The sequence below is a fragment of the Heptranchias perlo genome, chromosome 15, assembly GCF_035084215.1.
Source record: "Heptranchias perlo isolate sHepPer1 chromosome 15, sHepPer1.hap1, whole genome shotgun sequence".
Lineage (NCBI taxonomy): Eukaryota > Metazoa > Chordata > Chondrichthyes > Hexanchiformes > Hexanchidae > Heptranchias > Heptranchias perlo.
The window spans coordinates 45,956,311-45,982,081 of record NC_090339.1 but is presented as its reverse complement, the minus strand read 5'-3'; the positions used below and the strand labels follow the sequence as shown (position 1 = coordinate 45,982,081).

The window sequence follows — 25,771 nt, the reverse complement described above, 5'->3', positions numbered from 1 at the left end:
CGTTGTTCATTGTGATTATTTTTGCATGGGCTAGAACACTTCTCTATCTCAGAACAGCAAGAATATTCTGCTTCCTTTCTTTTTATCTCTGCCTACGCAACCTCAGTGGATACTACAGCTACTTGTCTGATTGTAGCACTGTATGGTCCTGCTGTAAATATGAACACTTGAGTAAAATACCCAACCCACAAGGAGACACGATTAAGCAAGACAGCAAAGAAAACCTCCTCCTCTCTGGTCAGGTTCCTCTGTTCATTTGCCGCATCTTCAATGATCTCGATGAGATTATTTTAAATGCGTTAATAATTGCTTTGAAGAAATCACAACGAGGATTCAAACTGTGGTCTTCCAGTCGAGCTCAATTTTCCAGTGTTGCAGCAACATGGCTGCCCTCACTAACATGTTTATGTGCGTTAGTTTAACTTTTGCAATGCTCAGAAATTCTTCAACAGCTTTTAACCATATGCTGCACCATGCTCCATCTTAGATTCTGTCACAGCACAAGTGAAACCAACCCAATAAGAAGGGAGGTTGAGTATCACTGAACATCTGGAATACAATGATAGGATGTCTAGGAGACTACAGTTCGGTCAATGAAGTACTATGACAATCAAACCTCCAAGGTTTCTTTGTTGAAAATCTGTTTAATACATAATGGGCCAGAATTTGCTGTCAAAATAACAGTGAGGCTAATGGCACTCACCGTTATTTATGCGCAAATGCTACAGCAACTTCAGGCGAGGGGCAGATGCACGGTTAAACATGGAAATCCAAAAGTTGCTGTCGGAGATGCACCGCTCTGCTGTTAGCTTCACGAAAACAGCACCTCACTGTCCATCTCACTATTGAAATACATTGAACGGCCTGAAGTTGATGTATTTGCGCGGTAGATACGAACTAAACTCGCCACAGAAAGTTAAGTCTTGTCCATTTCAGTCTAAGTCAAAAGCAAAATACTGCGGATGCTGGTAATCTGAAACAAAAACAGAATCTGATGGAAAAGCTCAGCAAGTCAGGCAGCATCTGTGGAGAAAGAAACAGAGTTAAAGTTTCAGGTCGAAGGCCTTTCCTCAGAACTGGAAGGTGTTTGTTAAAAAGTTAAAGTTTTTAAGCAAGTACAGAGCCAGGGAAAGTTGGGCGGCGAGGGGAGGGCAAGAGTGATTAAATGACAAAAAGGGATGATCAGGCAAGGCAAGAAGGATGGCAATGGGCCGATCATGCAAGGCAAGAAGGATGGCAATGGGACAAGTTAAGAAACAAAGACAAACTGCAAATGATAACAGCAGAACCATAACCAGCAGCTGCAGTCCGAAAAAAAGGGAGCAGTGGTTATAATCTGAAGTTATTGAAATCAATTTTGAGCCTGGAAGGTTGTGAAGTGCCTAAACGAAAGATGAGGTGCTGTTCCTCAAGCCCAAGTACCCTTTTAACGACGTGATAAGTGTTAATTACTGCCAATCAACCTGTCACTGAAAATTAACTATTACATTGTGGAGCCTCATTCCTTCTGGCATTAATTATTGTTGGAGATTTTAAAAATGTAAAATTAAAACTGTTTTTAAAACTTATTCTTGCTGTCTTTTTTTTCTCTCTCTCTTAATCGAATCTTTTGTTCCCTCTCTTTGTTTCTCTTTATGTGCCTGATTTGACATTGAATTCACCCACTCTAAGTTACACTTCCTTCACAGTCCTTATGCTTTAATTTCACAATCCTTCAATCTGTTTGGTGAAGGAGATACACAGTTGCTTGCCCTGTTCATTCGGGTACCAAATGCCCTGTTTCCCTCGCTGTGATGTTATCACCTCGTACATTCAGCAACTTGCCATGCAAAGAATTTTAAAATCTAAATAAGGGCAAGTCTAACTAATGGCAAGCAGCGTTCGATGCCCTGCCACAGCAAATTATGGCCCAATGGGTTTGTGTGAAATTTCTTTGTCTGTTATTTAAGCAGAAGGGTTAACCCATTTAATTCAAATGACATTATCACACTAGAGTGTCAAAGCTATGGGGAATAATTTTTTTAATGTAATTTATGATGGGAATTCTAGTATCCTTTGATATCTTCATAAATACCATTTTCTGTGAGGTTCTACATTACATGGCCTTGCTTAAACAAAGGCATAACATCAAACAAACCAGTTCCTGCCAAAATTAGTTATTGATTTTTGTAGATCTGTGACCCTCCAGTTTTTCAACCCCCTTTTCTCCCTTTCTGTGCCCCTAATACTGCAAACCTCGAGAGTTGTCAATCTGCTCACAGGCTCCATGCTCAGTCATGAGAGGGTCACAATGACAACTTTTCCTCCAATTTTTCTTTCCTTTGTATTGGGAAGTACCTGGTCTCCTTTCAGCTCAGTGGATGGGGAAGGAAATGGCATTCCATGATTCCATGCATTAGTGTTCAATGCGCTAAGTTCCTGAGCCACCCATCAATGCTATTTCTAAAATAAATTACAAATATTCATTATCCTCTGAATATTGTGAATAATACTAGATGGTTGTCAGTATTCTGCATGGTTGATGCCATTCTGTAAACCTCCAAGAATGGATTACTATTGTCTAACCGAGCAACAATCATCTAGGATCCTCTATGTATTATTCCAACAACATTCATTGTTTAATTTAATTTAACCTAATTTAATAGTTTGCACTTCTGCTTTCAACCTGTTTTTAGATTTGAATGTATTTTAGCTTGCTGCTTCTGTTCAGCAATTGGACTTTTGATGCAAGGAATTAATAAATATCTTAGACTCACCACTGACCTTTGCAAACTCATAACTTTACATAGATGGAAAATGACAGAATTTTTCCGTAAAGAGAGATCAAAGAGCGATCTGTTGCTTTTTATGAAGGGTGAGGTTGTGATGTGACACAGTGAAGCCGAACACAAATTAATTACAGGCCAACAAAGTAGAAAGAACAGCATCTCAGTTCACATCCATCAATGCCTAAAATGCCAGTCAACTCCAGCAGGTGTGCAAGGAAACTGGAACAAAGCAATGAAAAAAATTAAAGAAGTAATGATGCAGATTAAGGGTTTGTGTGGCTGGCTGATGATCAATTGTATTAACAGTGATAGACCATGGATTTCAATCCAGGGCTTGCACGCTCACTTAGGCTAGAAATTCCAGCCAGGAGTGGGGGATGGAACTGCAGTGTGATCTTGGCAATTTGAGATGAAATTTGGAGCAGAGATCTGCCCCTTTGAAATTCCCTGTCAAATTGTACTGGGGTGGGTGCTTCTCAGACCCATCCGTTATGTTGCTGAGGAACTTTGGGGTGTGTCTGCGAGCATTCCTGGGCTACTCTGGAAATTCTGCCCAGCTCTCTTGCTGATAGGCCCAGCAGATTCTACTCCTAATGAGATTAAGTATAGGCCCCATTCTGAGCCTTAAGAAGGCCCCAAAAATACTGGAAAGAAAGGGAATGGATCCCAGACGAATCAATTACCTTTCAAGGGCTGCCCCTTTGCTCCCTAAGAGACATTCTGAAAAAATGTTCATCCATTTTTCTTCAGCCCTTTACAGGCCTCAGGTGTGCCCTCTTGGAGTGGAAGCATACTTCTCTGACTTCCATCCTCTGAGCAGTGCAGAAGCCTTTCCACCAATCAGTAGACTAACAGCTCCAAGTCCCGATAAATGACGATGGTTGGAGGCAACCTGAATGAGGCCACCATTTCTCAGGATAGAAGAACATACCAGGCATTCAGCCTATCCCCTCAGAGCACCACATAGCAGGCTGCCAATACAGACACTCGAGATGCTGACTGCAGTGGGTCCTTCCAAGGGCCACCTCAGTCCCACGCGCCTTTTGTAATTCAAGAGCAGCCAACTATCTCTTGAAATACTGCCTGCATATTGTACCTAGGAGAAGCACTGGGATAGGAGAAAGATAGGCATGTTTAAACACCAGGGAAAGCAGGTGTGAAAAAGGAGCAGGGTGGCTATTGACCACTCTGAAATTGGTTGTAATAAAAGAGAAGGTGCTCTTTCTCTTGCTCATGTATTCATGGAGATGTAGTCATACAAGAGTGAAGGTACTTGTCTCGTGGAGATTGTAAAGACTTGCAGATTCAGTCAGAGGCAAACAGGTCAGAGGCCCCGAGAGGTTCGAGGATATATACTGCATTTGAAGGACTGTAATTTCTCTGAAGGGGAGGGAAATGGAGGAAGGATAAAAGGAGACTATTAAACAGTTGAGAACATTTCATTGATAAATTGATTTTGGATGCCCCTTGCAGCCACCACTGAGAAGTCCTCTCAGCGAGGGTCCTGCTGATCCACTGCATGTTCCTCTGCCTCCAAAACGGCTGCGACCACCTTCCCTGGAATCTCCAGGTCTTTTTGAATGGCAAAGTCGTGCAGGCATAGGAAGCAACGACTATGAGCATACATGCTTGGGAACATATCTTAATCTATCAATACATCAAAAGCTACCCTTTACCTTTACCCTTATGGTTCTCCCAATCATAACTCTAGTGGAGGTTTATGCCTTGTTGTCGTGCTCCACACTTGCTGTTCTTGCCACTCAGGAGGTCATTATCTATTACATATCAAGAGATATGCTTTGTCACCCACAAACTATCTGGTCGTTTGACAATCATCCAGAATTGCTCAAGGAGGGCAGAATTTCTGAGGATGAATGCATCATGGCAACTTCCAGGAACTCGGGCATTGATGTGAAGGACTCGTCGCATGTGGTCACACACAATCTGAACATTCAGCAAGTGGTACGTCTGGTGCTGGCTGCCTCAGGGTAAACCAATGTTGCCGTGGGGACCTAAAGCAGCTTTAGGTTCCTTATTTGCATATGCAAACAGCTTAACGCCTGCTTCAGGTGTTGGTAAAGGATTTCTCTCGTTTTTTCTTACTCAATATGGCGGGCAGTGCACTTCCAGTTGGAAGTGTGCGCACACTTCCTGCCCACCATTTTGGTGCCTTAGGAGGCCCCGTAGCCAAGGATCCCATATGCTTTTTATAACAGTTCTATCAATTTGTCCTGCCACCTTCAAAGGTGGCTAAATTCATCTAACATGTGAAAATCATAGAATATTTAATTAATATGGTACTCACCACTAGTCCTGTTCTCTTTCCCACTATCCACAGATCCAACGTTTTCGAAACATTCCATCCTGAACAACCCCACTATTTTTTGCGGTATTTGGCATCAATATTTTCAAATTTTTGAATCCATCACCTGTTGCATGTTGTGCCCTCCTGTTATGTGTGAGCAAAAAGAGAAAATGCAAATACTGGAAATCTGAAACAAAAACAGGAAATGCTGGAACTACACAGCAGATCAGTCAGCATCGCTGAAGAGAAAAGACAGGTTAGCGTTTTGCATGTAACCCTTTATCAGAACAGCTTTTGTTATGTGTGAGTTACGTCTCTAAGCATAAGAACTGCAGGGATTGGGATATGCTGATTTAGCCCAGGAAATTCCTTCCTGAAATATATTCATTCATCCATTATGGCACATATCAATTCATTTGCTATTTTCACTTCTGGAGGCCAAAAATCCACGGGCCTTCCAGCCCACTCCCACCGTAACTCCAGCAGGAGTGTGCTGAAAGGGCCACAAATTAGGCCAGGACCCAGATACGTCATATACCAGCCTTGGCATGGGAATTCCTGCTTGGCCTTATTGGGGACAGTGCCTCAGACCACCCTAAGCAAGACAAGTGGCATTGGAGGGGGTGGTGCCAGGGCTCCCAACATTGCGAGTTCCTGTGCTCCTGCCTCACAGATGAGTGGCAGATCATTAGCTACTGCTAAGTCTGGTGACACCAGGTGTACTAGACTAATGAATGGTGGAAATGGGGTCCACCTGCGGGTCCATGCCAAGATTGTGTCCTGGATGCCCAAAGATTCAAAGGGTAATATTTGTTAATGTTTAAGCATTGGCCCCCTTAGGTAAGAGTCTGAGGAAGCAAGATAAGCTTCTTTGTCAGGGGTGGGGAGATGGGGGGAGTGAATCCAGTGTCCCTTCTCAGACCTGGCAACCAGTACCGCATTATGTGGAGGCTTCAACGGGCAGAAACTCCAAACGCGGTCCTGGTGCCATGGGCACCCATCATTTGGATGCAAATTAACATACCTTCCCCTGACCCCACAATCTTCAGTGGGGTCAATGCTGCAGGTCCCAGCCAGGTGCATCCCAACACTTATGCCAGGATGCGTCTTCAGTTCACTTTCTTTTTTTTTATTCGTTCATGGGATGTGGGCGTCGCTGGTGAGGCTAGCATTTATTGCCCATCCCTAATTGCCCTCAAGAAGGTGGTGGTGAGCCGCTGCCTCGAACCGCTGCAGTCCGTGTGGTGAAGGTTCTCCCACAGTGCTGTTAGGAAGGGAGTTCCAGGATTTTGACCCAGCGACGATGAAGGAACGGCGATATATTTCCAAGTCGGGATGGTGTGTGACTTGGAGGGGAACGTGCAGGTGGTGTTGTTCCCATGTGCCTGCTGCTCTTGTCCTTCTAGTTGGTAGAAGTCGCGGGTTTGGGAGGTGCTGTCGAAGAAGCCTTGGCAAGTTGCTGCAGTGCATCCTGTGGATGGTACACACTGCAGCCATTGTGCGCCGGTGGTGAAGGGAGTGAACGTTTAGGGTGGTGGATGGGGTGCCAATCAAGCGGGCTGCTTTGTCCTGGATGGTGTCGAGTTTCTTGAGTGTTGTTGGAGCTGCACTCATTCAGGCAAGTGGAGAGTATTCCATCACACTCCTGACTTGTGCCTTGCAGAGGGTGGAAAGGCTTTGGGGAGTCAGGAGATGAGTCACTCGCCACAGAATACCCAGCCTCTGACCTGCTCTTGTAGCCACAGTATTATATGGCTGGTCCAGTTAAGTTTCTGGTCAATGGTGATCTCCAGAATGTTGATGGTGGGGGATTCGGCGATGGTAATGCCGTTGAATGTCAAGGGGCGGTGGTTAAACTCTCTTGTTGGAGATTGTCATTGCCTGGCACAAATGTTACTTGCCACTTATAAGCCCAAGCCTGGGTGTTGTCCAGGTCTTGCTGCATGCGGGCTCAGACTGCTTCATTATTTGAGGGGTTGCGAATGGAACTGAACAATGTGCAATCATCAGCGAACATCTCCATTTCTGACCTTATGAAGGGAAGGTCATTGATGAAGCAGCTGAAGATGGTTGGGCCGAGGACACTGCCCTCAGGAACTCCTGCAGCAATGTCCTGCGGCAGAGATGATTGGCCTCCAACAACCACTACCATCTTCCTTTGTGCTAGGTACGACTCCAGCCAATGGAGAGTTTTCCCCGATTCCCATTGACTTCAATTTTACTAGGGCTCCATGGTGCCACACTTGCTCAAATGCTGCCTTGATGTCAAGGGCAGTCACTCTCACCTCACCTCTGGAATTCAGCTCTTTTGTCCCTGTTTGGACCAGGGCAGTAATGAGGTCTGGAGCCGAGTGGTCCTGGCGGAACCCAAACTGAGCATCGTTGAGCAGGTTATTGGTGGGTAAGTGTCGCTTGATAGCACTGTCGACGACACCTTCCATCACTTTGCCGATGATTGAGAGTAGACTGATGGGGCAGTAATTGGCTGGATTGGATTTGTCCTGCTTTTTGTGGACAGGACACACCTGGGCAATTTTCCACATTGTCGGGTAGATGCCAGTGTTGTAGCTGTACTGGAACAGCTTGGCTAGAGGCGCAGCCAGTTCTGGAGCACCATTCTTCAGCTCTACAGCTGGGATATTGTCGGGGCCCATAGCCTTTGCTGTATCCAGTGCACTCAGCCGTTTCTGGATATCACGTGGAGTGAATCAAATTGGCTGAAGACTGCCTTCTGTGATGGTGGGGATATCGGGAGGAGGCAGAGATGGATCATCCACTCGGCATTTCTGGCCGAAGATGGTTGCAAACGCTTCAGCCTTGTCTTTTGCACTCACGTGCTGGACTCCGCCATCATTGAGGATGGGGATGTTTGCAGAGCCTCCTCCTCCCGTTAGTTGTTCAATTGTCCACCACCATTCACGACTGGATGTGGCAGGACTGCAGAGCTTTGATCTGATCCGTTGGTTATGGAATCACTTAGCTCTGTCTGTAGCATGTTGCTTCCGCTGTTTAGCATGCATGTTGTCCTGAGTCGTAGCTTCACCAGGTTGGCACCTCATTTTTAGGTACGCCTGGTGCTGCTCCTGGCATGTTCTTCTGCACTCCTCATTGAACCAGGGTTGATCCCCTGGCATGTTGGTGATGGTAGAGTGAGGAATATGCCGGGCCATGAGGTTACAGATTGTGCTGGAATACAATTCTGCTGCTGCTGATGGCCCACAGCGCCTCATGGATGCCCAGTTTTGAGCTGCTTGATCTGTTCTGAATCTATCCCATTTAGCACGGTGGTAGTGCCACACAACACGTTGGATGGTGTCCTCAGTGCGAAGACAGGACTTCGTCTCCACGAGGACTGTGTGGTGGTCACTCCTACCAATACTGTCATGGACAGATGCATTTGCGACAGGTAGATTGGTGAGGACGAGGTCAATTAAGTTTTTCCCTCGTGTTGGTTCGCTCACCACCTGCCCAGGCCCAGTCTGGTAACTATGTCCTTCAGGACTCAGCCAGCTCGGTCAGTAGTGGTGCTACCGAGCCACTCTTGGTGACGGACATTGAAGTCCCCCATCCAGAGTACATTCTGTGCCCTTGCTACCCTCAGTGCTTCCTCCAAGTGGTGTTCAACATGGAGGAGGACTGATTCATCAGCTGAGGGAGGGCGGTGGGTGGTAATCAGCAGGAGGTTTCCTTGCCCATGTTTGACCTGACGCCATGAGATTTGATGGGGTCCAGAGTCAATGTTGAGGACTCCCAGGGCCACTCCCTCCTGACTGTATATCACTGTACCGCCACCTCTGGTGGGTCAGTCCTGCCGGTGGGACAGGACATACCCAGGGATGGTGATGGAAGAGTGTGGGACGTTGGCTGAAAGGTATGATTCTGTGAGTATGGCTGTGTCAGGCTGTGGCTTGACTAGTCTGTGGGACAGTTCTCCCAATTTTGGCACAAGTCCCCAGATGTTAGTGAGGGGGACTTTGCAGGGTCGACTGGGCTTGGTTTGCCTTTGTCGTGTCCGGTGCCCAGTAGTCTGATACCGGGTGGTCCATCCGGTTTTATTCTTATTATGACTTTTCGTAGCGAGATTGTACAACTGAGTGGCTTGCTGGACCATTTCAGAGGGCAATTAAGAATCAACCACATTGCTGTGGGTCTGGAGTCACATTTCGGCCAGACCAGGTAAGGACGGCAGGTTTCCTTCCCTAAAGGATATTCGTGAACCAGATGGGTTTTTACGGCAATCCGGTAATTTCATGGCCACCATTACTGCCCCTTAATATCTTATATGCTGCATTCTTGATAACATTTCCTTGTGTTAGTGCAAAGTTTTTTGCTTATATCTTTTACAACTACAACGTTCATGTCCACATAGGTCCTGCTTTACTGTAGTATTCGTGCTTTGTGCTTCTCTAAGTCGAGTATCTTCTGGCCCAATTGCAGGTCCTCTGAATCAGGGAGACAGTGACTGAGATATACTGCCATGCTTCATGTCTTTTTTGCATGGGGGAAGGGGGGACTGGCCTCACCCATCAAATATGCACTTTGCATTGCTTTCTGATGGCGTTTACCAGCACTTGAACAGCTTTGTTGCTAAAACTTGCTTTGTGTGGTGGCCATTGAGATTGTACATTCCACAGCTGGAATCTTGAATTTTTCAAAATTTACAGGTGACCGAGTGGCTCATTAGCTGCTACTGAAGTGTGATAAAATCTGCAGGTGCGTCATGATTGTTAGCACCAAAGAAGCATCAGCCAAAGTTGTATTTCTCAGTCCTATAAGGTCCTGAGATTTTGTTCGTGTTTTGTTAAACGGTCGATAAACATTATTTTGCCTTTTTTTTCCTATCGGAGGAATGTTGGCCTCTGAAGATTGGCATACTTTTGGACCATCAAAATCTTCATAGCTAAGGCCTGTCATCACCTGATGTCCATACTTGCATAATTAACAGCAGGGGTCATTGGATATAGTGGTAATTTTTCACTTCTCTCGTCCAGGGATACTGAGGATCCAACTGCTCCTCTAATTGAGGTCAGTTAACTCACCATTGACGAAGGATTGAGCCCACAGGCCGTGTTTTAAGCATATTATATAAAGTGATGTGGTAGTCACTTTGTAGGAATCACTTTATTCCAAACATTATGATGTTATTTCTATGAAATATCTTCATATTATGTAAAGATGACATCACATTACATTACATTCTAATTACTTGCAAAAACATTTGAAGAGAATACTTCAAGTTTTTTCATTCTAAACCCATCTAACATAATAACAGCCTAAATATTATTCAAATTGTCTCCAGCAGTACTAGAACCAAACTACAAAAGAATGTAGTGCATGTCGAATCCATTTTTCTTCTATACCCAATTCTTTACCAGATTAATTTTTAATATATGGCACAACAAGAATATATTATGAAGACTCATGGATTATGATTTATACCACACTTGTAGCATTGACCTGGGAACTCTTGTGAGTTACTGCGTCAGTCCTGTCAAAGGATATATATCACATTCTAGAGGTCTTCATAATTTAGCGCCCACCTCCTATACTGAGACAAAAATTATTTTTCAAAAATTGTAAATTTCAATAGGTGACTGTTAAATAAAGTCTGAACTACATCCTGTTGTGATTGTGGAGAAATCCAGCTTGGATTGGAGGGACATGTTTGTTTTTCATGCAATGCATTGTAGGAAGCTCTCTAGCTGCACTTTCCAGAGAAATTTGGCACATAAGCAAATATAATTCGGTACAGATGTAGATATCTAGCAGATCTCTTATGGCATTGCTTATGGTGAGTTGGGCACTTGAGTTGGGTTGGGGCGACAGGAGGGGTTGGTTGACACAAAAGTGTAACAAAAATCTGACATGAACTAAGACAAAAAGTGCACACAGATGTAGGATTTTTAATATACTAATCTATCTCCTGTGGTGTTGCTCACAGCAAGTTAGTGTATATGTTGTTTGATTAAGATAGGAGGATTATATGATATAATAAGGAAAGTGTAATGTAAGAGCCAAACATAAATTATAATAAGGTGAATCTAAGCAAGTAGAAATGGAGATAAAGTTGTTTCTTAAAAGGCTTTTATATAATTGTAGAGGTTTTGGAAATATGACAGTCAAAATGAATGAATATGAAATATTTTACATTTTACAGAAAAATGTATTTATATTGGGAATGTATATTTTGTGTATGAGAGTGTAAATAAAGCACAATTTTTCTATTATTTTTCAAATATTGAACATAATTTGAAAGTAGTACCTTGCATATAAATCATGCAGTAAAAGTATTTTGAGAATGTTATATTTGTGACAGTTTCAGTTTCTTCATTGATTGAAGTGAAAGTGTGAACTTTGCGATGTAGCAGTGGTTTAAGGAGTAATATGTCAATGTTGGGGAGATATGAAACATCACGGAAGGAAAGAGGGGGAAACAGTTGGGTTGTGCAGAGGTTTCTGATAGGGACTGCAGAAGAGGTTGTGGTTTAGTGGATGGTAAAAGTTGAGTGATGGAAAGTGCTGAAAAGTTTGAGAAGGAAAGTCAGGGGTTCAGAAGAATTTGTTGTTGATGAGCGGTGAGCACAGAGAAATGAAGAGAATTTTGAGAGAAAAAATACAGAGGAAAACAAAAACATTTATAAGTTGGGGAGGGGAGTCTTGGGATGTTTCACAGAGTGTGATTTTTCTTTAAAAAAGCAGAAAATCAGGAGCATGACTAAAAAGGACAAGAGTAGTAATTTCAAAAAGTAACACTGGTAGTCGTAAGTAAAAATACAAACACCACGAGTGGAGTTGAGATACATATCAGCCACAAAATAATTGAATAGCGGATCAGGCTCAAGGGGCTGAATGACCTACTCTTGTTCACATGAATGTAGGCAAAAAAGAAAGCCATGGTAAAAGCAAGACTAAAAGAAAGGAAAATACTGGGAACAGTACGTAAAAGAAACAGTGGAGCTATAGTAAAAATACAAATTCTGTAAGTAGAATTAGAAATGCACAAATAGCGCTCAAAAAAACACAACTACCTGGATTGACACTAAAAGAAACCATGAATACTAAAAGTGGGAGTGGAAACAAACAGCGGAGCTGTACTTAAAAATGAAAGAGTGAAGGCAGGAGTTAAAAGGAAACAGCGGGGCTATATTTAAAAAACAAAAAAAGTGGAAGTAAAGCTAAAAAAGTACATCAATACCAGGTATAGGATTAAAGAAATAGAAAGATTAGGAGCAGAAGTTTAAAACACAAACACCAGGAGTAAGACTGAACAAAACTCAAATGACAGGAACTGCACAAGGAAAGACAGAATCACCAGCTATGGGGCTTAAAAAGGGGGAACACCGAGAGCAAGAGAAAATATGAAAACAGTAGCAGAAGGGCTCGAATAAAAATGCAAACAAAAGAAGCAGGACCAAAAGTTAAACACAAACACAGGATGAAGACTGCAAAAAACATAAATGCACATAGCAGCATTAAAAAATTACAGAAACATTGGAAGAACGACTTAAAAAATACAAAAAAAATTAGAGGAAGATTGCAGAAAAACAAAAAGTAGGAGTGGGTCTCAAAAAATGCAGACATCCGGAGTGGAAGTAAAAGAAAGGTAATGTGGCGTGGCATGGTATGGATGGCAGATCCAGTCAGGACTACAGGGAGGATTTAAGATCACTGATTGGGAGATGGGTATGACCAACACTTGAGAGAAGTTTCAGGTCATGGCAGGGAGGATGTGGTCAGACAACAGACCTTTTTTTTTTCCACTGCCTGTTTTGAACCACACCTTCATACCATGTATCCTAACTTGTCGCTTACAGTTACGTTGTGGCCACTCCTAGTTCGTGATTCCTGTGTTAAGCTCCTTCCCCTGCACCCTCACCATTTCTTCTACTTCTCTGCTTTTGCCTCACTTCCATATCACTCCTACGTTGTAGTGTTGCCTCAATCCCTTTCTTCCCGGCAAGGCGTCACTCGAATTATATCCCCTTTTCTTTTTTTGTACTACTCTCTCAACTTTAATTTCTGTGTTGCACCTTAAACCATTTCTCCTCACTTCACATCATCCAATATAAAACACATGATCCCTGCCACAGCCTCTATTCCCCCTGTCTGCATGATGCCTCTCACTGCTTTATACTCCTTAATCCCCCCTCTCCTACCTATCCTCTGTCTGCTGCCCATTGTTTGCCCATCTATTTCCCTTTCTGGCTGACCCCCATCCACCTTCACTCCGGCTCCCCCTCTGCAGCTGCCCCCATTCACCTTCTGTCGCTGTGACTGCCCCTATTTCCCCCGCTGTGGTTGCCCCCACTATCGCCCATCTTCCTGCAGTGGTTGCCCCCTCTTTCTCCCTCTTAGCCCTTTTCTCTGAGTGATCCCGATTCATCCTCTTCATATATAATTTATATATTTTAAAAAAAACTTGGCCTCCTTTTTTCCCTTCAGCAGTTTGCTTGCCATCCGAGGTCCAGCCCACTGCCCCTGCCCCTGCCCCTCCCCACCCCCACTCCCCTCCCCCCGCAGTCTGCAGTCAGAGTTTAATTCCTATTGTTTTATTTCAAGTCTGGCCCCAAGCATTCCTCCTCCTCCTCCCCCATATACAAGACGCTGGTTACGGGCATCAATCCAAGTTTTGGGAGTGGGGTGTGGCACCAATAGGCCCGAGAGTGAGGGAAAAACAGGAGGTCTTTTGTTTTTGTCACAAAAGCAGCAATCTCAATCCTGTTCCCAGCTAATGTTTAAAATGACGCCAATGTTTTTGTCATAAACAGGACACTCTTTCCAGCAGCTGCAAGGATTCAGACTGGACTCCTTTAGGCATAGTTTGGGAGGGGGAGGCTTGGATGTCAGGGGCACAGCTGGGAGGAAGGGGGATAAGGGAAAACATCTGCAGTGGCACTGTATGCAGTGGTCCCAGAGCGGACTGCGAACCAGGACACCCTCGGTGAGAGGCAGCAGCAAGCTGAAAGGCCACAGACTGGGAAGAATGGAAGCCACACAAGCAAAGCCTGGGAGGGTGGCTTCACATACAGATTGAACGGGACTGTAGTTGCAGGAGAGAGCGGGCTCATTATCGATGGATGCATGGGAGAAGCAGGATGTCAGCAAAAGAACTGACTTTTACAGAATTTTACTTTCTAGTTTTTACACATACAGACAGTTGCTGGTCCCAAATTTTTACACATACTGGCCCAATCTTTGCAAATATCAACTTAGTACTGTGGTGATGTCAGCTGTGGCTCAGTGGTAGCCTCTGAGTCAGAAGGTTATGGGTTTAAGTCTCACTCCAGAGACTTGAAAACATAATCTAGGCTGACACTTCAATGCAGCACTGAGGGAGTGCTGCACTGTCAAAAGTGCCATCTTTCGGATGAGATGTTAAACCAAAGTCCCGTTTGCCCTAGGGACATAAAAGATCTCATGACACTATTTGAAGAGCAGAGGAGTTCTTCCCAGTGAACTGCCTAATATTTATCGCTTAAACAACATCACTAAAACAGATTATCTGGTAACGTATCACATTGCTGTTTTTGGGACCTTGCTGTGTGCAAATTGGCTGCTATGTTTCTGACATTACAACAGTGACTACACTTCAAAAGTATTTCATTGGCTGTGAAGCGCTTTGGGCATCCTAAGGGTGTGAAAGGCACTATGTAATGCAAGTCTTTCTTTTTTGTTAACCGTTCCTCATGTTATACAGCTTCTGCTACTCCTGATTTCATCACATCTTCCTGTTTTGCTCAAAAATAGAGTAGAACCAGTCACTTAATTATACTGCAAATTCTCTATCACAGCACTACCTACAGTTGTAATTGGTACTGCAATTAAATGGTGACACTTACAATGGATCAGAATTTACCGTCAAAATAATGGTATGGCTAACCTCATTCATCGTTATTTCTGTGCAAATCGCACAGCAACTTCAGGCGAGAGCAGACGTGTGGTTAAACGTGAAAATCCAGAAGCTGCTGTCAGAGATGCGCCGCTCCGCAGTTAGTTTCCCCATCTCGCTGTCTGATTCACCATTCAAACGTATTGAACGGCATGAAATTCTTGTACTTGCATGGTAGATATGAACTAAACTTATCAGAGAGTTAGGGCTTGTCCATTTCAGTCCAAGTACCCTTTTTAATGGTGTGATAAGTCTCAATTACTGCCAAACCACCTCTCTGGCACTGAAAATTAGCTTTTACAAGTGTGCAGTCTCTTTAGCCTTTAATTGTTGTTGGAGATTTAAAAAAAATTTAAATTCAATTTTTAAAAACTTTTTTTTCTCTTTTAATCCAATCTAACTTTCCCTCTCTATTTCTGATTTGACATTGAATTCACTATTCCAACGACTTCCTGGTTCAGAGTCTGCGCTGGTCATTAACAATTCTACAATCTGATTGGTTAAGGACATGCACAGTTGCTTGCCCTGTTCACACAGGTCCCAAATACCCTGTGGAGGGCGCAGCACCATTTCCATCTCGCACTTACAGCAACTTTCAGTCCAAAAGCTCATAGAAATTAAATGGGCAAGGGCAAGCCTAACAAACGGCGGGCGCTGTTTGTTCGCCAGCTACAGCAAATTCTGGCCTAAGGTGTTTACCCATTGAGAAAGCGTGACAAAGAAGTTATCTTGTATTTTGAGTCCTAATGTTGCGACCCAGTCAGTGTTTTAATATAGTAAGTTTCCTGTGGCATTGCACATTTAAAAAAAAATTCGTTCATGGGATGTGGGTGTCGCTGGCAAGGCCAGCATTTATTGCCCATCCCTAATTGCCCTTGAGAAGGTGGTGGTGAGCCGCCTTCTTGAACCGCTGCAGTCCGTGTGGTGAAGGTTCTCCCAACAGTGCTGTTAGGAAGGGAGTTCCAGGATTTTGACCCAGCGACGATATATTTCCAAGTCGGGATGGTGTGTGACTTGGCGGGGAACGTGCAGGTGGTGTTGTTCCCATGTGCCTGCTGCCCTTGTCCTTCTAGGTGGTGGAGATCACGGGTTTGGGAGGTGCTATCAAAGAAACCTTGGCGAGTTGCTGCAGTGCATCCTGTGGATGGTACACACTGCAGCCATGGTGCACCGGTGGTGAAGGGAGTGAATGTTTAGGGTGGTGGATGGGATGCCAATCAAGCGGGCTGCTTTGTCCTGAATGGTGTCGAGTTTCTTGAGTGTTGTTGGAGCTGCACTCATCCAGGCAAGTGGAGAGTATTCCATCACACTCCTGACTTGTGCCTTGTAGATGGTGGAAAGGCTTTGGGGAGTCAGAAGATGAGTCACTCGCCACAGAATACCCAGCCTCTGACCTGCTCTTGTAGCCATAGTATTTATATGGCTGGCCCAGTTAAATTTCTGGTTCGTGGTGACCCCCAGGATGTTGATGGTAGGAGATTCGGTGATGGTAATGCCGTTGAATGTCAAGGGGAGGTGGTTAGACTCTCTCTTGTTGGAGATGGTCATTGCCTGGCACTTCTCTGGTGTGAATGTTACTTGCCACTTATCAGCCCAAGCCTGGATGTTGTCCAGGTCTTGCTGCATGCGGGCATGGACTGCTTCATTATCTGAGGGGTTGCGAATGGAACTGAACACTGCAATCATCAGCGAACACCACCATTTCTGACCTTATGATGGAGGGATGGTCATTGATGAAGCAGCTGAAGATGGTTGGGCCGAGGACACTGCCCTCAGGAACTCCTGCAGCAATGTCCTGCGGCAGGGATGTTTGGCCTCCAACAACCACTACCATCTTCCTTTGTGCTAGGTACGACTCTAGCCAATGGAGAGTTTTCCCCCTGATTCCCATCGACTTCAATTTTACTAGGGCTCCATGGTGCTACACTCGCTCAAATGCTGCCTTGATGTCAAGGGCAGTCACTCTCACCTCACCTCTGGAATTCAGCTCTTTTGTCCATGTTTGGACCAGGGCAATAATGAGGTCTGGAGCTGAGTGGTCCTGGCGGAACCCAAACTGAGCATCGTTGAGCAGGTTATTGGTGGGTAAGTGTCGCTTGATAGCACTGTCGACGACACCTTCCATCACTTTGCTGATGAGTGAGAGTAGACTGATGGGGCGGTAATTGGCCGGATTGGATTTGTCCTGCTTTTTGTGGACAGGACACACCTGGGCAACTTTCCACATTGTCAGGTAGATGCCAGTGTTGTAGCTGTACTGGAACAGTTTGGCAAGAGGCACGGCTAGTTCTGGAGCACAAGGCTTCAGCACTACAGCCGGGATGTTGTTGGGGCCCATAGCCTTTGCTGTATCCAATGCACTCAGCCGTTTCTGGATATCACGTGGAGTGAATCAAATTGGCTGAAGACTGCCTTCTGCGATGGTGGGGATATCGGGAGGAGGCGAAAATGGATCATCCACTCGGCACTTCTGGCTGAAGATGGTTACAAACGCTTCAGCCTCGTCTTTTGCACTCACGTGCTGGACTCCGCCATCAATGAGGATGGGGATGTTTACAGAGCCTCCTCCTCCCATTAGTTGTTTAATTGTCCACCACCATTCACGACTGGATGTGGCAGGACTGCAGAGCTTTGATCTGATCCGTTGGTTATGGAATCACTTAGCTCTGTCTGTAGCATGTTGCTTCCGCTGTTTAGCATGCATGTAGTCCTGAGTTGTAGCTTCACCAGGTTGGCACCTCATTTTTAGGTACGCCTGGTGCTGCTCCTGGCATGTTCTTCTACACTCCTCATTGAACCAGGGTTGATCCCCTGGCATGTTGGTGATGGTAGAGTGAGGAATATGCCGGGCCATGAGGTCACAGATTGTGCTGGAATACAATTCTGCTGCTGCTGATGGCCCACAGCGCCTCATGGATGCCCAGTTTTGAGCTGCTAGATCTGTTCTGAATCTATCCCATTTAGCACGGTGATAGTGCCACACAACACGTTGGATGGTGTCCTCAGTGCGAAGACGGGACTTCGTCTCCACGAGGACTGTGCGGTGGTCATTCCTACCAATACTGTCATGGACAGATGCATCTGCAACAGGTAGATTGGTGAGGACGAGGTCTAGTAAGTTTTTCCCCTCGTGTTGGTTCGCTCACCACCTGCCGCAGGCCCAGTTTGGCAGCCATGTCCTTCAGGACTCGGCCAGCTCGGTCAGTAGTGGTGCTACCAAGCCACTCTTGGTAATAGACATTGAAGTCCCCCACCCAGAGTACATCCTGTGCCCTTGCTACCCTCAGTGCTTCCTCCAAGTGGTGTTCAACATGGAGAAGGACTTATTCATCAGCTAAGGGAGGGCAGTAGGTGGTAATCAGCAGGTTTCCTTGCCCATGTTTAACCTGATGCCATGAGATTTCATGGGGTCCGGAGTCAATGCTGAGGACTCCCAGGGCCACTCCCTCCTGACTGTATATCATTGTACCGCCACCTCTGGTCGGTCTGTCCTGCCGGTGGGACAGGACATACCCAGGGATGGTGATGGAAGAGTGTGGAACGTTGGCTGAAAGGTATGATTCTGTGAGTATGGCTGTGTCAGGCTGTTGCTTGACTGGTCTGTGGGACAGCTCTCCCAATTTTGGTACAAGTCCCCAGATGTTAGTGACGACTGGGCTTGGTTTGCCTTTGTCGTGTCCGGTGCCTAGTGATCCGATGCCGGATGGTCCATCCATTTATTTCCTCATGTTGCCTCTGGCTCTTTTGCCAATCACCTTAAATCTGTGTCCCCTGGTTACTGAACCTTCTGCCACTGGAAACAGTTTCTCCTTATTTACTCTATCAAAACCGTTCATGATTTTGAACAACTCTATCAAATCTCCCCTTAACCTTCTCTGTTCTAAGGAGAACAATCCCAGCTTCTCCAATCTCGCCACATAATTGAAGTCCCTCATCCCTGGTACCATCCTAGTAAATGTCTTCTGCTCCTCCTCTAAGGCCTTGACATTCTTCCTAAAGTGTGGTGCCCAGAATTGAATACAATACTCCAGCTGAGGCCTAATAAAGTGTTTTATAAAGGTTTAGCATAACTTCCTTGTTTTTGTATTTTATGCTCTATTAACAAAGCCCAGGATCCCATATGCTTTTTTAACAGCCTTCTCAACTTGTCCTGCCACTTTCAAAGATTTGTGTGTGTGCACCCCCAGGTCTCTCTGTTCCTGCTCCCCCTTTAAAATTGTATCATTTAGTTTATATTGTCTCTCCTCATTCTTCCTACCAAAATGTATCACTTCACACTTCTCTGCGTTAAATTTCATCTGCCATGTGTCTGCCCATTTCACCAATCTGTCTATGTCCTCCCGAAGTCTGTTGCTATCCTCCACATTGTTTACTACATTTCTGAGTTTCATGTCACCTGCAAACTTTGAAATTACACCCTCGAAACCCAAGTCCAGGTCATTAATATATAATCAAAAAGAGCAGTGGTCGTAATACTGATCCCTGAGGAACACCACTGTATACTCCCCTCCAGTCTGAAATGGGAATGTTCCAGATATAGCACATGAAGAGAAAGTCATATGGCTTTCGATAAAAATCTCTAAACAAGACCGGTTTCCCATGATCCGCTTTTTCCTATTGTATAGTTTACCTTGCCCAGGGCATAACAAATGACGAAATTCTGTGTCTGATTACTGCCTATCTTTCAAGGTGATTTTTTTATTTAAAGTGTATTTTGTTTTAGATATTCAAGTAACCTAGCATGAGCTTCACCAACATTCCAAAAACAATGAAACTTAGCTTCAAAAATTGTTCAACCTGTTTCATTAAAAATTGTTATAACATAGCATATAAGAAATCAAAATAAAAGAATGTAATGGCTTAAGAACCTCACCACCACAACTATTTTTAAAAATCAAACTAATAAACAGAATTAAGCAGTCTAGTGTCAATTTTAGAGGTGGATATACTGCACCTCATGTTATGGGATTCATTTTCAAGCAGGTTTAGGGGCATGCTCCAACAGAAGATGTGGATTTTTGATATTTTATTTGCATTTTCCATCAGACGATCGATAGATATGTGTGAAATATTTTCTGATGCATATGCTACTTCATGTTCCACTAAGCTGGATAGAAAATAACTTGTAAAGACAAATCATGTATGTTATGGTAATCTATTATTAACAAAATAATGTACTTTTCTGACTAGTTTCAAATGATTTCTTGTTGTACCACTTTACTATTTTACTTTTGACATTGTTAGCAAACCAAAGTTTCACACATTTGTGTGACATTCCTTTGTTGACTATTTTAATGCAGGTATTGATCCATAATACACAACTAATAATACAAATGTGAAATAAGCAAGTTACGTGCTTATCTGCTAATATTACCAATAGTGCTTGGTCTCAAATGAATCACTAATAATTGAATAGTATAGAAGAAGCTTACCTTCTAAGGAGGGCTGATCGGTCAAGACATTAATTAGGTTCCAGGTTTGAGCAATAGGTGGGGATAAATCCATTTCTGGAACATAAACGATTCCTAATCATCCATTTAATAATAGGTTGTGGATTTCTAATCAGTCGGTATTAATGATAATTAAGTTTATGAAGGGGAAAATTTAATGTTATGAAAATATTGTATATTAATGAGGATTAAGCATTGTATGCAATAGTAATGGGGAGCATATATGATTGTGGATAATACATAGAATAGCTAATAATAACAACGGATAACAGATATGAGCAAAGTCTAAACAGTGTTATCAGTATGTGGGGGATGTGTTGATAAAGAGTGCGTGTAACTGAATGCCTGGGGTTTCCACTTCTACCTTGCTTATGCTTTTCCGTTCACTTTAAATTGCAGGAAATCGCAGGCTGGCCTGAGCAGAGGTGGAAAACCCCAGACTAGAGAATGTTTAATTCTCATTCATGACTTAACCTCCAAATATAAATTGGATGTATGGGCTGGATTACATACTACCAAAAAGTGGGCAAGTTCCCCCTCCAAAAATAATAGTGAATATACGCAATGTGGTCTCCACACCACCCAATATATGTACAGTACTCCCCACACCCAAATACTCTGCAATATATATACAATGTATATACACACAAACAATACTCCCCATAACACCAAATATATATGTATACAGCACTCCACAACCCCTACATATATAATACACCCCACACCCTATATATGTAGTACTCCAATACCCCATATATACAGTATGCCCTGCACCCAATATATAAAGTACTCCCCACACCCAATATACATACACACAGTACTCTGCTACACCCTATAAATATATACTCCCCATAACACCAAATATATGCATTCAGTACTCCACAACACCCAGTATATACACAGTACTCCAAAACACTATATATGCAATACTCGAAAACACTCAATGTGAACACCTTATATTTCTCCCCACTATAATCCCGGGAATTAAGGCCAACTTGGACGCCATTTTGTTTCTCTTTTTCTGATGATTTGGAGAATTTTTTTGTTCCAGCAGTGCTGACATTGTGTGAGGAATGGATTTGTTGAGCAGCCGAGACCCCGGGAGTGTGAGGACGAGTCATTACCCGTCCTTCAATAACCCTAATCCTGTCAAGGGTGCTTTTTTCAAGTTGAACTCTTCCATTCGGCAACTTCTCCAAACAGTTTCCTCAGTTATGTAATCATCTACACGCTGCTTTATGTGGAAATATATATAAAATAAAACTATTTCAAATGTTTTTTTTAAAAAGACCTCGGTTCACAAAAAGTCTTAACCACCTCACCTCTATATATGAACAAAAATGCCAATTGTTACAACTCATGATATTGAAGACATGTTTTTTGCCTAAATTAATGCTTCCTTTTAAAAAAAATGTTCCTTGCTGATTTTTCATTCTACAGGTGTTTGTACGTTTTTCTTAGTAACCGACCGCGTGCTTCTTTTCGAGCTAAATGCTCCTCGACTATTTTTACCAGGGCTGCGAAACAATAAAATGATTTTTTTAAAAACCCGAGTGCGCGCGCGCGCGCGCACGCACACTCTGTACGGATGAGAGGTTTTGTTTGAATGTTTCCGGTCCTGATATGGCACCGCCCCTCGGTTGTCAATCAGACACATTGTACCGCCCCCAGTTGTCAATCAGGCACATTGCACCGCCCCACAAGCAAAGCCGTCAATCAAACGCATCGCACCGCCCCCTTCCCTGTCAATCAGACGCACCGCTCAGTTTGCAGCGGTAGTTGGAAAGCGAGGTATCAGCTCCGAGTGGAACCGTCGACATCTGGAGCTGGGTGGTGGTGTTTTTGCAGCCGTGGCGCAGGTATTTCTGCACTTTTTGCTTCAATTTATGTCATAAACGGCCTCTAGGAATTAGAAATTCACTTCTATCTTTACGTCATTAATTCCAGTGGCAATTGAAATTTGGGGATGGAAAATGATTTCCTGGCTTTTTTTTGTGTTGGTCTGTGTGTGTGTGTGCCTCACGCAGGATGGCTGAATGTAATAATGGCGGACTCGCGCAAAAATGAGGGGACACAAAAAAAAATCCGCGAGGTGTGCTCCGGTCGATTCGAAAAGGTGGGGGGGGGGGAAATCAGTTTAATGTGTCCAAATGTGATATTTTTAAATAATCGTGGGATCCATCCTTACAGCGGTGTTTTGTGCAACAAATGGCTCGTGTTTGTGCATGTAATATATACTCATTTTGTAAATGTGTAATGCATTTTGTATAGGTTTCGATAGTTTTTCTATGCCGTTTATTTGGTCGGAGATTTTTTTTTAACCAGGGTAGCTGCATTAAAATAAAACAACCCAACCTGCTGGATAGTCAAGGGCATTCGGTGTGTGTATCTTTTATTCGTATTTTTAATTCTTCCCTTCTAAACCGTTGCATCGCAAACATTTAAAAAAAAAAAATTTTTTTGCAACAAAAAATGTCTTGTGTACTAAACATCTCGGGCGACTTTATTTTTTTTCGTTAAATTTTGAGGCGATGGTGGCGGTTGGAGACGTCTCGCCCAGTCAGACGATAGTTTGGAGGGGGGTGGAATTGGTGGGAGAGTGAGCTCGTGCTGGAGGCGGGGGGGGAAGGTTCAGACGATCCGTTCCATTTTTTGTGGCAGGCGGGATTCCGTCCCGGGATTCTGGAACGACCCGCGCGTTCTACCCGGAGCGTCTCGTGAGCCCTCGCGGCGGCTGCTGCTGCTGCAGCATTCCAGTCGGCACCACCAATCACAAGAGTCGACTGCCAAGGCTATCTGCCCATAGTGTAGGGGCGCCTACTAGTTGTTGCTGGTCCGCTCCCGCAGCAAAAATAAGCAACAGCAGCGGAGGGAGGCCGGCCCTGCATGGAACTGCACAGCCCAGGAGCAAATGCTGCAAGGGCTTGCATCGTTGAACAAATAGAAATTGCTTGCTTTTATCCTGTTTCTGGCCGCCCTCCCTTCTTTAGGCACTAACGTTTGGTTGCATGCTGTTCTACAGGTGCTGGCTCTTTCTGATACTTTCGCCTTGTTTATGTGTGAGCCACAGTGCTGTTCGGCGGGGGTGAGGAGAAAAGCATTGCAGCCAAGCCCAATAATGTCCTCGTCTGACGTCGAGCCAGATAACTATTTTGCAGTGAGCGGGCGGGGGTCAATCGATTGTGGTTAGGAGCTTTCTTTACTGACTATTTTATGGCAAAATAAAACCTGGGCATACTGCAGCTGTTTGTGTGGAGAGTGTGCAAGCTTGATCAACACAGATGAGGGATCAGAGCTTAGGCCTTCCTGTTCAATATGGCTTGGTACCACACTGGGGTATATTCTAATAAAGAATATTTGGAATGTTGTACTAGATTAAGAGAATCTTCTTGTCTCTCATTCTGATTTTTTTAACATTATAAACTAGTATATTGCATAATCCTCAACTCTGACGTTTATTTACTTGGGCAAAGTACCATGTTGTTGTGGAATGTGTATTTTGCTCACCCCAAGTTTATGATCTCACCTCGGGAGGTTGGAAAATAAGGTACTGTCCTTCAGTGCTCTCTGTCTTCTACTGATTGGTAGAGTCATGGAAATTGGTGAACTACTTGTGCTCTTGACCAGGAATGATGCAATGGAGTGGTAGAATGAAGATAGATTTTTAAAAAAATTAAGTTTCTGATCCCTGGTAAGGTGTCACGGTTCAGTTGTTTACAATGTCACTGAACCTCAGCTACATACGTTAATGTGGTTTTTGAGGTATCCAGATATTTGTGTAGTTTGATAACATTACCATGTGTACACAGAACCTATGAATGGGAATCTTATCTGACTGACAATTATTTGCTTTAACTTAAACATTTTCAGGAATATTTGTCTTCACACCAGCGTTTTAAATTTATTGTGTTACTGCCAAGGTGCCTATGCTACATAGCAGGATTGTGCCTTTTTTGGCATGAGGGCAAATTTCTTTTTTTAGGTGAAGCATGTTGATATTGGGAAATTGAACACTTTTCCATTTCAGTCACCCGAAGTCAGCATCAAGCGCACTCAAAAGCACAGTTTGACTTAACTGAAGCCTCGGAAAAGCACCTCGATTGCACAAGTATGCAATTTTCCACAATAGCTATCCTATTGCCTGTTCGGTTGTCACTTGAACAGTTTATTTGTGTGGGGCCATGCCCACAATGAATTGGGTTGAGACTGCCCAAGCTCACTTCACATAGCCTGCTCAATGGATGATGGGTAATATTCATTTTGTCAGTATTGGTTGGATTCAGATCTACATCCTGTCCTCTCAAACTTTTTTTTAAGATCCCTGTTGCCACAGTTTAATTACACATACACAAGCAGGTAAGTAACCTGCTCCCAAACACCTCTACAGTATCACCATTAGCTGCACACAACATGGACGCTCTATAACCCGTCCTTTCATTATTAATTAAGTTGTGTTTGAAGGTGAAGACAATTCTGTCTCCTCATCTTGTTTTTGGAGGTTGAACTTCAGTTGTAATGGCAGGAATTAATAGGAAAATAGTTCCATTCCCCGCAGCTGAATATGAAAAATACTTTTCTGTTGATGGAGGTGACGCAAGGCGCCATATATTGCCCATCCCATCAGGGAATAACTGATTTTTTATCTTTGTAATCTGGGTTTGAATCTGGCTCTGACTGATGTGAAAAAGACAATCTCTTGATTTTATTTTAGAGGTGCTTATGTGAATTACATTTGTGTAGTTTTAATCTAGTTCTTAATGGCCATGTTGGGGTAGAGTAGAGGGGTCGTTGTTCACTATTTAACCTTTTTGTATCCTGAGAGTGCTTGATGCTGACATTTTGGGGGAGGAATGTCTGAAATGGGGAAAAGGTTCCATTTCCCATCACTCATGCCCCTCACTTGCAGTCAAAAATGTCATTGATTCTAAATCATATGCTTTGCATTGTACTTGCGTTTTAGCTGCAGTGTTAATTTTGTCGATGCATTGTGAACTTGGAATCATTTTCTGAGAAGCGACATAATTTTGAGATTAGATTAATACTTGGAAAACCAAGCTCGTAAAAGTTATGATTGGTGCAGCTCATTTGTGTGCCACAGGGCTATGCACGGATGTTTGGGGATGGATTCACCCTGTGCCTTCCCAGATGTTGAATTTCTTATCTTGTCTGTCAATTCTTGGGGGCTTAATAAAGGTTTGGAGTTTTCCAGAGGGAGGGAAAAATGAAAGGACGGGTTATAGAGCGTCCATGCTGTGTACAGCTAATGATGGTGATACGGTAGAGGTGTTTGGGAGCAGGTTACTTACCTGCTTGCGTATGATGAGACTTGAGTGCAACTACATAAAACTTGTTTGAGGCT

General features: G+C 43.8%; 1 protein-coding gene and 1 long non-coding RNA gene across 5 annotated transcripts in view; one reads left to right on the top strand and one right to left on the bottom strand.

Moving 5' to 3' along the window:
• Positions 1-649: 649 nt before the first annotated feature.
• Positions 650-21,943, bottom strand: LOC137332746 (uncharacterized). 3 transcript variants are annotated; one of them, XR_010965740.1, is made up of 4 exons: positions 21,735-21,943; positions 20,395-20,469; positions 5,074-5,217; positions 650-1,023 (listed from the first exon to the last, which is right to left on the bottom strand). It is a non-coding gene; the product is annotated as an uncharacterized lncRNA (long non-coding RNA). The 3 variants fall into 3 exon arrangements; XR_010965738.1 differs by having other exon boundaries at positions 650-973; XR_010965739.1 differs by lacking the exon at positions 21,735-21,943 and adding an exon at positions 21,366-21,436 and having other exon boundaries at positions 650-973.
• Positions 21,944-22,192: 249 nt separating this feature from the next.
• LOC137333055 (zinc finger MYM-type protein 3-like) overlaps positions 22,193-25,771 on the top strand; it is a 91,161-nt gene continuing 87,582 nt past the window's right edge. Inside the window, exon 1 of one of the 2 annotated variants that reach the window (XM_067997149.1) lies at positions 22,193-22,271. The gene's annotated coding sequence lies outside the window, so the exon portion shown is untranslated. Of the gene's footprint in view, positions 22,272-23,368; positions 23,435-25,771 lie in introns of those variants that run through there. The other variant, XM_067997150.1, reaches the window with a different exon arrangement.